Consider the following 18,272-nt stretch of genomic DNA (forward strand, 5'->3'; position numbering starts at 1 on the left):
ACTTCCTCTATTGCCAATACCTCAAACCTATTACTAATGGGGACGGGATCCTTGTTGATGCGGACACCTCAGGTACTTATATCGCCCTCCTGGTATTTTGTTAGGGCAGATGTTTCCGTGGTATTAAAATCCATGGAATTAGGGACTGCCTCGGGGGTCTCCATTCTGGAACTCATCATTAAGTTTCCTCCTTCCACACTCTCTCATATCTGAAGATCAGGTAGAACTCGGAAGAAGGATTTCAGCGAAAGCGTTATTTTAAGCTGTTTTACCCATCCCCCCCGGAGTTTTTAGCAGGGACATACCAAGTTTCCTAGTTTGCAAAGCACAGGTACTCCCGCCTGCACCACCGCTGGCGACCCACCATCTGGTCCTCATTTGCCCTCCCTTAAGTCTTTTACGATACCAAAGGGCATCACAGGAGAAAAGTCAGGCACCTTTCCCACCTTACAAGCCCCAATACTCATGAAACGCAATGTATACCTTGAGAGCCTATCCCCAGCCTTACTGGCAATTGGCGCACCTTTCTCCATATGCTGGAGATTTCTTACCCACTGCTTCTCCATGTCCACCTTCCACTCGCCCCACCTTATGTCTCCCAATGATAAAGAACAGCAACAATTCTCCAGCCGAAGGGTCTGAGGGGAGCTACAACCAGCAGCCTGACTTGTGCTGCCTCTGCCAACTGTTCTCGCACTAGCCGACCGGCAGTGTCGCAGCTCCCTTGCTGGTTCCTCCCAGCGTGAACCCGGAACTGTGTTGCCCAACACGTCCTGAGCATAGGGTGACCAACTGGCATTGGTGCAAATTCAGGACGGTGAGTGTAAAAATTCAGGACAAAGGGTCAAAATTCAGGACACAAATTCAGGACAGGAGATCAAAATTCAGGACATAAACTTCAGGACAATAGGTACGTTTTACAGACACATCAGAGGAGGTCACGTAATAGTATATAAGTAAGCCCAGCCATATCCAAACATATTCAACCATTTGCAAACCTATCCATTATGTATCCTCCATCTATCATGTCACTCATCCATCCCTTCATCCATCCTTTCACTCATCCATTCATCCACCCTTTAATCCTATCCATCTGTACACTTATCCATCCACTATTCTACCCATCCAGCCATTCACTCATCCATCCAGCTATTTACCCTTTCACCCATCCAGCCATCCTTTAACTTACTCATCCATCCACCCAGTCACTCATCCTTCCACCCATCCACCCTTTCAGTCATCCTTCCATCCTCCCTTTCTCTCTCCATTGACCCTTTCACTTAGCCATCCTTCCTTCCATCCATCCATCCACCCATCCATCTACTCATGAATTCATCCATTGACCCTATCACTCATCCATCCTTACATCCACCCTTTTACTCATCCGTCCATCCATTCACCCTTGCACTTATCAATTCATCAATCCAGCCATCATTCCACTCATCCATCCACCCACTCACTCACCATCCACCTTTTCACTCATCCATCTTTTCACTCATCCATCATTTCACTCATCCATCCTTTCACTCATCCATCCACCCTTTTACCCATCCAGCTACCCTTCCACCCATACATCCAGCTATTTATCTTTTCTCTCATCCATCCTTCCACTCACTCATCAATCCACCCATCCTCTCTCATTATCCATCTATTCAATCTTTCATTCATCCATTCACCCTTTCACTAATTCATCCAGCCATCCACCCATCCCTTCACTTACTCACTCGCCCACCTTTTCATATTAATTTTGAGCTGAGCCTTTTTGAGAAGAGGCCCATCAAGAACTTCACCCTCGCTGCAGGAGCCATTCCAGAACTGGGACAGAAGCCACCCAGGGCGCAGACAGGATGCACCACAGGGGGGACAGGAGCCATCACTGGGGGAAGGGTCAGCCATCACAGGAGGGGGAACAGGATCCACCAGGGTGAGCAGGGGGGGGGGCATGCATTATTCTAGTATCATCTTGGTCTCTTCCAGGGTGGGTTAGGGCTCCTCACCCCCTCCTGGACAAGATAACCCCCACCGACAACAGTACACACAAAGAAGATGTTACTACTCGTTCAAAGGAGCAGGTGTCTCGTCAATGCTGGCAAATCTCACCGAGTCCCGAGGTTGGCTGGACTACAGGAGTGAGCCCCTACAAGTAGTGCTGGGCCCCCGCAGTATAACACCTCCACCAATGTGCTAAACATCGCCAACTGCACTGAGCGCTAATTGTGGTGTCGACATTGCCCTGTGCTGCACAAACTACTGGTTGTCTTCCCTGCCCAAGAGCTTGATTGCTTCATCCCGTGCCTACGCGCTGCCGGCCGCCTCGGCCCCTTGCACCTTCCCGGCTCGGGGCTTCCTGTATGGCCACATAATTAGCAGGTCTGGCCGGCTGCTTGGGATGCGGAAACTCCTGCTGACACTTGTGAACTTTTGTGCCCTAACTAGCCCCCGCTGCACGATGCTGGGTGCGCGGCAAGGGGTGCGGCCTGCGGTGCCAGTCCTGCCCTCCGCTGCTCGTCTCGGCTCTACGTCCTTTCTTCCTCCTACCCCTTTAACATATCCCCTTACCCTTCCTTGCTCCATTAACCTTGTCCCCTATGTTCTTTAAATGCTTTTCGTGATACTTATGTAACTTGTCACTGTTGTAAAATTGGAACATTAGTGTTCCTCATGTAAAACGCTCGCTCCTATCCCCTCTCACCCCAATCTCTCCCCTTACCTGCTACACCGCCTAGCCCCCTGTCCTTTGTGCCCTTTGACTAAGCACTCCTTCTCCCCTTGTTGGGGAAAGATCCAATATTTATACTCTGGAGTCTCAGCGAACCCGCTGAGAGAGTCCACAGCGCCAAGGGAGCCACTCACAACTGAGGTATGGTATGGCCCCCTTGCCAAAGCACTCCCTCTTCCCTTTTTGGGGAAGGATCCAGTATGTAGGCCTTGGAGTCTCAGAGACCCCTCTGAGAGAGTCCACTGCGTAAAGGGAGCCTCTCGCAACAGAGATGGGGAAATGATACCACTTCCCCTATGATCACAGCTTACTGGACTTTGGACGCAGCTTTGACTCGTCTTCCGGTATGTGTCCCCATCGCCCTCCCCCCCCTCTTTCCACGCTGTGTCTCTCCCCCTCCCCTCCTCTTTCCCTCCTTCATTCTCTGTCTACTTCCCCTGCTCCTTACCCCCTCCCCTGAATCTCTCCCCTTGCCTGCTTTTTCCCTTACGTATATGTGCTTATTGTTTATCTCGACCTTACAAGTAACTATGTTGCCATGCTCTAATAACTGTGTAACCTTTGTAACGATGTAACCTGCAACTATGATCTTATACTCATGTAAAGCGCTCTGATACCTCCAGGTCTAGCCAGCGCTATATAAAACCTTTAAAATAAAAAATAAAAAAAAAGATAACGAGAAGACAGGCTCTCTTTCCAAAATGTTAGTTTTGCCACCCCCCACTGTGTTGTACAGTACTTAAAGGAGATACTCCAAGAGAACTGATTTAACTGATTGTCCTCCATACTTTGTTAATCAGTGTGGGTGCGATTGTGCCATTTTTTTATTTTATTACATTATAGACTGCATGTTTTAAGAACTGAGGTTTGCTTACAATTTAGTGACAGTAATTAAGCTCTGTGCAGAGAACCACTTGTTGCCTCGGTGTGTGTAATCAGGGCGGGTTCTATGATGTTTGGGGCCCTGGGCAGAAAGGGAATGTGTGAGGTCCCTCTAAATTGCAGAGACGTGCTGCATTCAGGGCTGTTTGCATCTGAATAGATGCCCCTGCTCCTGAAGCCGCAGCCCCTCCCTTTCAGTCACCTTCAAGCACCTCTTAACAGCTCATCAAGGGCTGAAGGTGTGAGGGTTGCCATCCCGCTGTGCCTCTCCAATGCTGCCGGGTATCTGAGCTTTGGTGCTGCATCGGAGTCTGTTACACCCACCGCAGCAGCATCGGAGTCAAGCAGGGAGGTGGGTGGAAGCTGTGCCGGCTTAAGGGTGGTGCGACCGGTGCCCGGTTAAAATTACGGACAAACGGCGTCCGTTAAAGAATCCTTCACGGACAACGGACAGACGGCCGAAATTACGGACTGTCCGTGAAATTTACGGACAGTTGGTCACCCTACCTGAGCAGCCTCGACCTGGGACCCGCCCAAGTCTCCAGGGACATCCACTCGGGCAGTGGAAGCCTCTGTTTTTCCACAGCCAGCCAGGTTAGTCAAATTAGCATCAAGCGTGGCCTTATGGTGAAGTTACCCCCCCCCCCAACCCCCCCCCTCAGGCCCTCACAGCCACTCAACAAGCAGCTGCCATGTTCCCTGACTACTCGCCCTGCCTGACGAGGGTCTTGATGAACTGCCAGTTGGAGAGTTGTGGCTTGAACCACTACATGAGCCACACTCAGACCCTGACAAAGAGCCTAGTGCTGTGTCACGCCAAGTAGAAAGCAAAGGCCATTGGCCGACCAAGCAAGAAGAGATGGTAAGATTGCCTGCAGAACGAGAACTGAGTACTGTCCCGGAGGATACGGAGGATTCTGGCCTGCGTGACAGTGAGAGTGAACAACCTGTACTCAGGAGAACAAAAAGAGCTAGGGTACCCTGTCAGAGGTACTCAGCTCCTAAATGAACATACTTTTCCACAAATGAAGGAGAAAGAGAAGTTTGGGATTTGGAGAGTAAAGGTGCAAATCCAGCTACACCAATGTGAATTTAGACTTGCAGCTGAGCTGTGTTTTGACTTTACACTGCAATGAAATAGCCTGGCATGGATTATTATTAGTTTGATTTCTGGACTGAACTTTGAGATATGCTTTTGAATCGAGACAATTAAATAGGCTCTGTTGAAAAGAATTAAAAAGATTACCTAGGCGAGAGGCTGCTGAAGGAGTGTAAGGGTTTCATTTAGAATAACACAGAGTAGAGCTAAGGAAGACTCGGAAAGATCTTGTAAATAATTTCATCACATAATTTATGGACCCTGATTGCCGCCTGCACAAATAAAGCACACTGAAGAAAACCTGCTTGCTGCAAATTCTCTGTTTAACAGTCTGTTTCTAGAGAAGTCATGGACACTGATAAAAATAATAAGTATAGGTTCATATTGGCAGGTATGTTAGTAGCTGTGATAACGGTATTAATTGTTCTTCTTGTAGGATTATCATCACCCGTTTGTTCCACAGTAGCTGAGCTTAAAGCTAGTGTAGCCCCAAAGACCTTGAGTCATACAGATAATAGTTTACATGCACTAGATTATAAGGCTATGCATGTAGATGCATCTAGAGCAGATTATTCTTTAAATGCCTATTTTAAATTGCATTATGAGTATTGTTAGACCTGGCACCCTTGGCGTGGTTCCCACTAACTTTTTGCCTTCTGACCTCCTGTTTTGCTGACTTCATTTTTGTTAGCTTTGGGATTCTGGGCACTTTACCATTGTTAACCATTGCTAAAGTGCATATGCTCTGTACTCAAAACATGGTAACATTAGTTTAGCCACACTTGGCACATTTAATTTACATATAAGTCCCTAGTAGCGTGCACTATATGTGCCCAGGGCTTGTAAATAAAATGCTAATTGTGAGCCTGCTGCACTGATTGTGCCACCCACTCGGTAGCCCTTTAAACATGGCTCAGGCCTGCTACTGCACAGCCTGTGTGTGCAATTGTAAATTGCCATTTCTACCATGCATGTTAACCAACTTGCCAGACCCAAACCTTCCTTGTTATTACATACAAGTCACCCCAAAGGTAAGCTCTAGGTAGCCTATGTAATTTATACAGCTGTAAGATTGTGATTACATTTGCTTAGAATTTCCAAATCTTGTTTGTCAATTGAAAGAACACCAAGCGAGAGGAGGAATATTTATTTCCGCCAGTAGAGGGCAATGGTAATCTGTAAAAGTGTTAATAAGGACGAATTCAAGAGATCTTTTGCTCTCTGTTGCAAGATGAGCTATTAAGATGGACACATTATTAAATGTGTTCATTTAGACAATTAATATCCGTATAAGCGTATGAAACAAATGAAACAGGCATCAATCACCTTCTCTAAAACAAAAAATCAAAAAAACGAGCAAGCAGCACTAGCGATCGACTATATGACCAATTTAAAAACGAAGTTCAAAAGCTGGGCAACCGGTTATCCTCCTTTCTTTAAAATAGATCTCCTGGGAAATTTGAAGGCAGTCACGCACCTCGTTAAAAGTGCCAGGTGAACCTGCTTCATGTTATACTTAATTGAAACCTGCTCCAAGCTCATCAGTAACACAAGCCTTATGTGACAAAGAGCTGAGGTGAAGAGCAAATAGAGACTTACTGTTCGAGCCAGGCAGGGCTAGACCTTGGTAGAGGTAAAAAACACAAGAACCAGGGCCATGTGGGGTCCTCTACTTCTGCCCTTAACTGATTACAGATAGAAAAATAATTGCACCCCCTGCCAGAGCAGCAACTCAACGCCGCCACAGGTCTCCTTTGGAAAACACGGTGAATACTGTCCTTTAATCTTTGGTATCCCAGGTCCAAAGATACTACTTTTTCTATTGAATAATCGAGCTACAGCTGCTTAATTTACGTTGCCAAGTGTTTTATTGCTTATAACTTACAACAATTCTGATCAATTGTTAAATATAGTTGCCTGCTGAGTTTGGTTATGTTTCTTTGTTCAGCAAGAAGAATCTATTTATGAATTTGTCAAACAACTCATTCTATTTCTCGTGTGTTATGCCTCATGCTGGTTACAGAGGATTCGCCTCTCGTGGAGGTTTCTTAGATAAGCTTCAAAAGCCACACCTCCTTACGAACACCTCCTCCTTTTTTATCCCATATTAATCATTGGATTATTTTGAATTATGTTCTTATATGAACCTAAGGTTTTGAGAGATTTTTTTCCTTAGTCTACCTTGTCTTTTTTATACAGCATCAAATCTACCTTAACTTTTCCTTGTTCAATACTGTATGCTGGGGGCACACACCGTTAGTCCAGTACCTTCAGCAACGTTTCTGGAGAATAAAAACTGATGTAGGTGCCCACCTAGTCTGACCACTAATTATCTCAGAGTAACAGAGACAGATACTAGTTATGTTAACTCAGTCGGTTTATGTAAAATCTTTAACTCTGCCAGCTCCACTTCAAACAGTTGACGCAGCTATCAATAGCGCAGTAGGTGGAATGGTACCATGGCCAGAGGTTTGACGGGCCTACTAGTTAGTGCCTTTAATTACCAAATGAGATGATGGCGGCACCATTTCATTTCTGGCATTAGGGCCCATGGTACTCACGCAGCACTGCTGAGTTTGAAGACCACGGTTCCTACTCTAGGCACAGAGCGTCAATCCCACTTGCGACAGGAAGACCAAGCACTTTCTTTAAGCACTTAGTTTAATTTTGCTTACAGTGTGGTGGACCGTGCAAAACTAGTGCAACAGTACCTTAAACCACTAAAGATAGCACTTTATAGGGCAAATGTACAACCATTTTTTTGCAGTCGCAAACGCAAATTCGGCCCATTTGCGACCGCAAAATTGGTCTGCCCCATGCACAAACCATATTTTGCGAGTCGCTAACCTATTAGCGACTTGCAAAATATGGTTTGTAACTCGGTATGAGGAAGGGGCATGGCCACGGGACCCCTTCCCCTTTGTGAATGGGTGTGAAAATATTTTTTATGAGCAGGCAGTGGTCCCACAGACCACTGCCTGCCCTTAAAAAATGAAACTGAAAAGTTACATTTCCTTTTTTAAGGAGAATGGGTTGCGTTTAAAAAAAGAAAAACAGTTTTATTGAAAAAGCAGTCACAGACATGGTGGTCTGCTGACCCCAGCAGGCCACCATCCCTGTGAGTGCTAGCCATTCCCAATGGGGTTGCATATTGCTCTTGCCTCATGAAAATTGATGAGCCATGCAATTTGCAGCCCCATTGGGAATTGAAAACTGTCGGAGACACTGTTGTACATTCAGTTTAGTGAGTCGCAAATTGCGAGTCGTAATTTTGCGCAATTTGCGACTCACTAAACTGAATGGTTGTACATCTGGCCCCATATGCCGTAAGTAAAGGCCTGATTGACCTCAGTATGCGTTATTAAAGCCGCTCACACCATTCTTGGGCACAATTGCAATGCTTGACACCACTTCCATATAACAATCCCAATTAAGATTCCCAGTGAAAGAACACAAATGTTCTTGATTTACCAACCACCATTAGCCATTCCTTAGATAGTATCTGTAACATGTTTGTTTTTGACCGAAGGCAACCACCTTCACCTTTACAGGCGAGCCTATGAAAAAAGCAGTACAAATCCAGTATATTTATTTGCCCCAGGACACGGCGTTAAGTGCCACAAGACCATCTACTTAAAGTTGAACATTAATGAGTACATAGGCAATCTTATGTCAGTGCTTTAAATGGGCAGGGGCTGTCCTGTACTGGGTACCCGCACTTCTTTAATTTGAAAAGGAGAGTACTAGTACTTATCAGTACTGCTATAATGGTGATGACAACTACTGTAACAAGAAAGGCCATTAAAAGGAAGCATGTACTGGAAAAAAGGAATCTTCTTACAGTGATAGACTGCCATGATCATCTGGGATCATGACTTTTCACAGTGGTGACATGGACCAAACAGAAAAGGAGGAGGGCAATGACACAGACCAATGGTGAGCTGATCTCATTCAAAGAAAATATACTTTATAAGGTATGAGTTTACAAATCATACAATAAAGCCCAACATTTAAGTCAAGGTCCATCTTAAAATCCTCAATCTTATTTAAAGGCAATCCGGGGATCGCAGTATCCGGGGAATTGTTACATAACTAATAATATTTTTGAAGATATGAGGAGCAGATTCATTGGAGTGAGCACTGTTTAAATTATTTTCATTTCAATTCTTAGAAATGGGGAACAGCTGTCCTTCGTAAAGACGATAACAAAATAAAAGCGTCTTTGCAGATTGATGCATTAATCACTTTGGAGAGTATCTTGAAAGTGCAGATTCCAATGCACTTTACAACGGTATTCAAACAATTAAGATGACGTGTTTAACTGATATTCCTCGTTAGAGGAGATGGTTTCTGCACTGCTTTCAGTGCAGACGTTGCTGTAAGATTGCACTTTAGTAAATCTATATTGGTGTATTACCTGATGATCACTATTATATTCATTGATCCCATGTGTAAGAAATTGGGTCATTAATTAATTGGGGTGACTATTCACCTTAAGTGATAAACACAATCTGTGTCAGGGTGAACCACTTAAGTGTCTAAATTAATCAGAGCTCAACCCACTGGTAGCTGTGGCATAGAGCAGATAGGTATAACTTAGAGGCAACATGTAAAGTAGTTATGCAGTACCAAAACAGTAATAGAGTCAAAACATATAAAAAATAGAAATAGAAAAATTGAGTGAATAAAAAACAAATAACACCAATACAACACAAATCCAATAAGGGGAACCAGAAATATGAATGTTCAAACTTTTAAGTAAAAATAACATCAAAAGGTGTTATGCACCAACCGTGGTAAACTGATCATGGGAGACAGGGACCTTGGAATGATTTTGAGCTGACTGCAAATGGAGAGTGGGTTAGGTACAGCAGCCAAGTTCGACCAAGTTAAGTTTTACCTTGGGACCTAGTCTCAAAAATGAATTCCAATATCTTCAGCTGGGCCAGGCAGCACGCTGTGGTAAAATAGGACTACATGAGATAATATAGCCATTGAACAACGTCCAGTGAAGCTGTTGGTTTTAAGTGGAAGAGCTCCAAATGGAAGAAATTTGAAATTCATGTCCAAGGGAGATCCTTCTCTGGCTAAATACTTTTAGTGCATTTGCCCAGTTAAGACTTCTACATTCACACTTAGTCACTTTGTTTGGAGCTCGGATCCCTCCAGCAGGGCAAGGCTGCAGGCTGTAGCCGAAGAGGGCTCATTGATGCCGGATCCATCTCTGCAAGGTCCTGCTGATGAGGATTTGCCATCATGGGAAAAGATCATGTGGGAATCCTGAATCTTCAACCCAGTAGCAACGCACATTGGTCAGATCGGTTTGGCATATTTGTCCCAGTCCTTCCGAGGTGTTGGGAGCCAAAATGTTTCTAGGTACCAGGATTTTAGGGGTGGTAGAAGATTTCCATCCAGGCACAACCAAGGGTTCCAGGATCTCAGGAACAGCACTTGGGGTTCAGGACTCACTCCAGCACAGGCCAACAGCAGGGTTCTGGGCAAGTCCAGTTGGAATAGGTCAGCTTGGCAGTTACAGGAAAGGCCTTTGCAGCTTGTTGTCTCCCTGTAGCTTGAACAGGAGGTAAGCCTTTATGAGCACTGGAGTCCACTTCTTTGTCCTGGGTACAAGCGAGAGAAGGCCCAGTCCTTCAGGGCTCCTCTCAGGTCACAGACTACAGGCTAAGTTCACTTCTGATTGTTCTCAGGTCTAGTAGAGTTCTAAGGAGGGTCCTGGAGATGGCCCATTTATACTGCTTGTGGATGAGGGTGACTCCTGGCTCATCACTAATAAATGGGGTAAAAACTCCCAGGGGGTACCCTACTCACTTTTGCAGCATTTCTAGTGTGCCCTGCTGCAAACAGTCACACAGTGCCCCTCTCTGCCTAAATCCAAGATGGTGAAACCCTTCTGTGCCTTTGAAAAGCCTATGTGGCCACCCTGTAGGTGCAGCTAGAGAAATGAGCAGGCCCTCCTCTGTGATTATTCAACACCCCATCTGAGGGCAGCACCCCTCTCACTGGAGAGGTTGCTGCCTGACTGGGGGAACAAAAGAAGGGGCCTGTAAATGTGTCATCTGATGTTTTCCTGTGGGAGGGGAGACATTTTCAGAAAATTAAGCTCCGGGGCACAGCCCAATTGTTATCCTGCAGAGGAGGAAATCACCTTCCCACAGCCATGCCCTGGGAGCAGTTTTCATACTTCATTTAGGACTTGAGCACTCAGTGGGCTGTGACTGGAGACTAATGCAAATGAGCCTCCAGAATATTTAGACAGGGAAAAGATAACTTTTTAAAGTACTGTTTTCTTTAATATTTATTAAAAGTCCGACTTCACCATTGAATTGAATTGAATTGAATTAAATATTACAATGAGTTCTTAAATGATGTTTCTAGGTGTTTCCTAGCCAAAGATACTATTATTGAAGTCAATAGTGTATCCTAGTGTTTCTCTATGGAACAGCCATTAAAAATCCCTTTTGGGTACCAGTCACTGTAAGGACATGTTTATCATTACATTTCTACACATCCTTGTTTTAAATACTATGCACCCTGCGTTATAGGATGTGTGATGCCACTTAGGAGTGACTTATTTTGGCACATCAATTTGCAGTTTTTAAACTGTTCTAGTCAGGCTTCAATGGTAGGCTTGAAGCCATGTTTGCACTGCCACTGTAGTGGATTACACAATGGGTGCTGTAGTTCACTAGTGGCATTTAACTCACATGCCTTGGGTACACTATGTACTATATACGAGTGACTTAGGTAGGTTAAATATCCCAATTAGGATTATGCCAATTCAACCTGTTTAAAAAGGGCTGTTTATTACTGGTTAGAAGGGGATCACTGACACACCATCGTGGAAAAAAATATTGCAGACAAAACAATTGAGTCTAAAATATCATTTACCGCAATATCATACTCCTATACTTTTAATGATAAGTACAAAAGTCGTATGGTCCACTTTGGTTCATGTTCTGAGAAGGACATACGTAGCAATGAAGAAGTCCATATATGATCTCTATTTCAAACATTTCTTCATTTCAAACATTATTCAAAGTTTTCCATTTATGTACATGATTTGAACAGCACAATCAACATGTGTTTTGCAAGTTTTTCACTTCTTCAGGGGTTCCAATATTATGAGTCAAGTAAATCCTTCAAGTTTTCAAATTTCCATTCTTTCATGTGATCAAGACTTAGTCATCTGCGATATGGCTGCAACCCAGAATAGATAACAGATATTATCTCAGATTATTTTGTTGTTCTAACGAGAAAGAATGGAAATTTGAAAACTTGAAGGATTTACTTGACTCATAATATTGGATATATATATATCTAAAACTGTGATGCATTTTTTATGCACCCTTGCATGTTTTTTTCCCATCTTTGCATAGTGTAGAATAAATCTCACTTTATTTCATCATTACTGGTTTTCCTGTCCTTTGCTGTCTGTGCCACTGCAACCACTGAACAAGGAGCTACAGTGTATAACCCAAAAAAACGCATTTACTAAAAATATTATAAACACTAAAATAAGTTTAAAAATGAAAACAAATTATATAAAAAACAATTAATGGTATAAAATCTATTTAACCAATATTATGAAAACTATTGGAGTCTATGGTCCTTCTTACAAGTTTGGCAGTCTTCCAATAGGACCACCACTGTGGCACAGTGCCAAGACTGATTTGCATATGGTTGTGTCTGACATTGGGTGGTGAAGTGAGCTAAAGAACAATGATGGATTCAACCCAGATCAGTGACCGGGGGTAAGTGTCTGAAAAGTTTCAGTGCTCGGTCCATCATCTCCTTGTGTTTGCTTTGCGGTCCCAGGAAGACCGCCATGCCCTTGGTTAGCCAGTCTGCTGGATTATGATTTTAATCTAGGGCGGGCAAGCTGTGTGGCAGTGCTCTACAGGTGACTTCTGTGTTACACTGAGTGTGAGAGTGCCTGAAGGACATTCCTGCACTGTGTGGAATGCACTATGTTTTGCATGCCACACCGTGCAGGAATGAGGGTGCAATTCCAGGGGGCCACACCATGTGCACCCCTGCATACACCCCCAAGTCCAGATTCAGCCAGGGGCCCTGTTAGGGCCCCTTTAACTGCATGTCCACCATCCTTTCCATGGCGGGGTCCCCGTTATGAAGAGGGCTATGGATATGTAGGTCGTAATATGTTAGGTAGTGCTGGCTTCGGCATTGCCAGCATATTTAGGCCCTTTGCAGACTGCCACCACCACAGCGGGATCCTTGATCCCGGCGGAGGAGGCAGTCTTGTGGCGGTCCTACCACCACACTCATAATACGGCGGATGGGTGGTGGTCGGACTGCCACCGCAGGTACGGGGTCCCAGGACAGCCGTACTCATAATAAGGCCCTAAGAATATGAAACATACTATCCCCAACCCTAGTCTATGCAACAATAGGGAAGGTGTTGGACTTCAGAGGGGTTAGGTTTACGATTCCTACTCTAGTCAGCGCAAAAGTAGGGAAAGTGTTGGACTTTGGAGGGGCTAAATTTACTGTTCCCACTCCAGTCAAAAGTAGGGAAAGCATTAGACTTCGGAGGGGTGAAATGTACTATTCCTACTCCGGTCTACACACCAGTAGGGAAAGAGTTGACATTTGAAGGGGTTACATTTACTATTAACACTCCAAACAGTAGAACAGTAGGGGATGTGTTGGACTTCTGAGGGATTCATTTTACTATTCCTACTATAGTCTAAGCAAGAGTAGGGAAAGTACTTCACTTCAAATGCATATTACATATAAGAGTAACTCCATGAATGTAGAAATATACCTCTTAATATAAAAAATAGTTATTTAATATGAAAACATATATATGTATTCAAAAACTACAGACAATCATTATACATTATTGCTATTTAATAATTATGATTTAAAAAGTAATTGTTATTCATTTGTTAATTTATTAACTTCCAACTCTATACCCTTACAAACCTAGAAGCACACACCGAAAATAGAACTAAAAAAACAAGTATTCCACAATTTACATATTTAAAATTCAATTAAGTAATCAATTTACTGATAATAATTAATAGTCAATTAATTATTAATTAACTTCTCAGCCTATGCCCCACAAACCTAACATCTTGCAACTAAAATATAAGTAAAATAAATCAGTATTCCATATTTTACATAATTAAAAATCATTTAAATATTTAATTAACTAATGATAAATTGGTAATTATTACTACTTCATAATTAATTATTGCCTGATTAACCCTCCACCCCATCTCCCTCCTGTTGCATTGCTTGTACCTCTCCAGTTAAACAGTGCATTTGTTAGACAACACAAATGTGAGGATTGTGCCGGACTGATTCCGTGCACACCCTCAGGATTTGTGAACATGACAACCCTAATCCCCCAAGGAAATCATGGTAACAGATCTAGAACCCTTTCATTTGGATTTTCATGCATATGCATAGAAGTTCAGGAGAAATACTCAGCAGGGAGTTTCAATATTTATTAAAGCATTGTGATTCTTGTATACAATAAGTGCACTGTGCTAATCAATAGAATTAAACAGAATGAAACAGATTAGCATAATTAGCATTACAAGCATTGTGAAAAAGATGAACATCATTGTGCTAAAACAGTGAATATATGCGGGCATATAAGTACTGTACTTTAGTGTACTCCTACATAGCCCTCCCTAACCTAGTCTTGCCTAGAGTGGGTGCTCTGTCAAATCCCTGCCGAGTGAACTAACTCCCCATTACCTGTGGGCAAGTGTCATCAGGATGGCTGTTGTGGTGTACAGCTGGACTTCCGTCTTTTTTTTTTGTAAACAGATTTTATTCAGGAATATACAATCATGTAGGAGCAATACAATGGGGTTGTAGAGCTTACATCACGCATTGCCCAACAATGACCAATAATCATGTTTGATGGTCGCACAGGACCAGGTGCAGATTCTCGCCATGTGTGGCCCTTTCACAAAATGGTAACAGTACTTGTTGGCCAAAGCAGAGTTCTCAGGTATGCTCTAGAGTCCTGTGGTGGGAGACCGACAGCTCAACAGTTCGTTCAGGTGCATACTCGCAAGCATCACAGCAAACAATAAAATAACAAAACCCTCTCCCCCCTCCCATCCTCCCTATTCAACATCTACCCTCCCCCACCCCCTCAGGCATGTCGCTCAATCATCTATGTCTCAGTGGAGAATAGTATCCTGTTATGCAAGGCATCAGGCACAGTATTTCCAGTAGGAAGGAATCTGAAAAGGGGAAGCCTCTACGCAATATATGCTTTCAATCCCCCAGACTACACACCCAGATAGGGCAACGTTGCAGCCCCCACACACAGTTCTACTCAGTCAAGGGGTGGTTTGTTAAAGCTGGACTTCCCTCATGTTGGTAAACAGGAATCAGCTGTGCTGGAATTCCAGCATGCAGTGACCTCACAGTGTCAGCTGAGTGCTCCTCTCCCCTAAAACAAGGAAGGGGTTCTGTATATGTAATAAACAGCACCCATATGGCCATGTCCCAACCCCTGTCAGGCCGAAATTGTTTATTCTTGTTTGATAGCATCATCGCCTAACGGACAATAACAATAATGAGATTTTCGCAGTGAACTTCATCCCTTTTACTGCATGTTCACGGTGTCATAATAATAATGTCCCTAAGAAGTAGAAATGTAACCAATGCCGATTCAGAGAATGTTATCCTGCATTGTCACACACTAAACTGTATGTCAAAAGTCATTGTGTATAAAGGAGAAGGAAACTTAAGAGACATGAGCATGAAAATGGCAGTGTTCCTTACCAGGCCTATCCTGATCACGTGACACTACAAACCCAAAAACCAGCTACAACGCTAGACAACACTATAAATTACTATTAAGAATTAAACACGTGTTAAATCACTTACAATTACATGCTATATTAATTTTTTTTATAACATTTATATAAACAATAGGAATACATACAATTAATATATCAACTAAAAAATATTAAAATAATGAAAAAACTATTTTAACCCCTATATTTTCTGAAAGTTTTATTAAAAACATAGATAATTTTTAAAACTATAATATTTACCTCAGGAAATAAAATTCTTGTCAACAATATTCTTTCATCAAAATATTTATGTATCACAATATTCTACTGCTTCCCAATATTTACAACTCAATTTTTTATCCAAACACCTTAGCAGAGTTGAAGTGCCTAGATTTCTACTGCCAACAAAAATAGGGTTCTGTAAAAAAGGCGAAAAACCTATTGTGACTATAAAACAAAGACAGATTTTATGCACCATGGTTTTCTCTTTCCATTTTTCTATGCAATGCTGTAGCGCATGTGTAATGCATCTGTGACATCAATTTTAAACACAATAGTCAATTGATGAAATGTTAGTGCATGGTTAGTATTATGATCTCCATTCTGGGAGCATCCAGAAATATGGTCTGGGTAAAATCTATGTAGCTTGAAAGGAGTATGATAGGTGTGATAAATAGTTACAAAACGTTGATGATGATATTTGGTACAAGTGAAGGTGGATTTAGTCATGACCAAGCTAGCAATCAAAAGATTGTTGTCAACATGTACTTCTTCATTCCTCCACTATGACATCAACGTTCTTTTTCATTTATCCCTATATACCATTAGTTTTTTATTAAATAAAAAAATAATCCAATGTCTATATTCTACATCTTAAACACAAATTATAAAATATGATTGGGAGTAGATATATATTTACAAATATTCAGTTGTGTGAAAATATTTTTCAATTGTAAATATTGTCAAGACTTTAGTTTACGTGACGATTGTGCTAAATCTTTAAACAATTTCAGGTGCCATCATTATCAAAAACACAAACAATTACTTCAAAGGTGAATAGATAATTCCTGAAAACTAACTTATTAACAGTAAGGTCTGTAATCGATTATGAGTTAGGCATGGGATAATTACTGCACACAGGGTAAATAGTGGAAGAATCTATAAAACCATTTGATCATTAGTTAAGAACTGCATGTCTGTCATCTTCATGCGCTACTTAGCACATGTGCTTTCTACTGCATGTGGTATTTACCACATATGAAACATCTTGCCAAAACAATCTACTTACAAGTATGGGAGGTCTTTGAATACTTGTGAAAAATACTACCTTAATATACCTCCAGTCAAAAGCAGATGGTAAAAACTCATGAAAGTGTAGGGCATGAAAGAAAAGCTAGAAAACAATATAAAAACTAAGAACACAATAATGAACAAAAACGCAGTGCATGCACTGACTGAATTGAGAATAGATTGCCTTAGGACCCTACCTGCATAAACAGGCATGCATTGGTGAAGCACTCTCAGACTGATTTCAGCAGCTCACAATTCCACTCAATAGTACACACCATGGATGCCACTCTGTTAGGCACCTATATCATGTTATGCCAGATCCATATTCTGCCGTAGCATGAGGATGGAAACCAGGTCCCAAAGTCATGAACATCAAAGGACACAGCAATGCAGCATGAGAGCCAGGATTGAGTAAGGATGGAAACTCTGAATATGAGTGATTCTGAGATCCTAAGAGCATATATTCTGGAATAGTTGTTTCAAAAGGGATACTCTTGAGCCCAACATATGTTACAACTGTAGTTTCTCTTTACTTAAAAAGTGAACAGTTAGCCATGTTTCAATAAGTCCTGGCTACAGCCTCACTCCTTGTTTACTAGTAGGTGTCTTATCTTCCAACAAGATGAGCCCTGTTCCTGCCCCTAACCCCATGCCTCTCAGCAGCTCAATCTGCTTTCCACACTGTTTGTGTACTCTCATGCATTTTTAGGCAGTGGGCAACAATATTCTATTATTGTAAGAATAAAGTCCCCATCTCTTCCAGTATCTCCACTTCATTTTTGCTTTCCAACCCTCTGACCTCACTGCACCAACCTTAATCTGTTACAACTCTGAACAACATCAACCCAGCCTGCTCCTACTGCTAAAGAGAAGGTCAAGTCTACCATCTATACCTATGTGATGCTGATGATGATTTTGTCACACATCTGTCTTTATGTGACCTTGTTGAAGCAGGTTCTGATTATAAAAGAGGAGAACAGCGAGGGTTGACTATCAGGAACTGTTTAAGTTCAATTAAACAATAACAGTCGGTAATAGCAGCCACATCTCTTACAGCTGCGTGCTGGTATTCAATTTGCATTAGGCACATGGCATGCTTTATAGTGTATAGTGGGTGCAATAACTACTGGTACAGTGAGTCATAAATTGCGTGTTTAGATGCTTGATCGCATCTGATAGAAGGGGCCACAAATACCAACTGAAGGTCACATTCTGAGGTGGTGCAGTTGGCCGGGTGTGTCATATGTGTTATCTAGGGTGACACTTACTACTAGGTATTGTTTGGGTTTTATTTGATCAATGCAACTGACTCGCTGCCCTGTCATCGTGTCCTTATGCTGAATGCAGGCCCTCTGCTGTGCATTAATTTGTGTTTTATGAGTGTGTGGATCTGACTCGTTTCGATAGGTATTAGATCCTGGAGCCATATGTAATTTGCCACTGCAGTCTTCCAGGTGTGTTTGGGGCTTGTTCCATA

The sequence above is a fragment of the Triturus cristatus genome, chromosome 10 (assembly GCF_964204655.1).
Source record: "Triturus cristatus chromosome 10, aTriCri1.1, whole genome shotgun sequence".
NCBI lineage: Eukaryota > Metazoa > Chordata > Amphibia > Caudata > Salamandridae > Triturus > Triturus cristatus.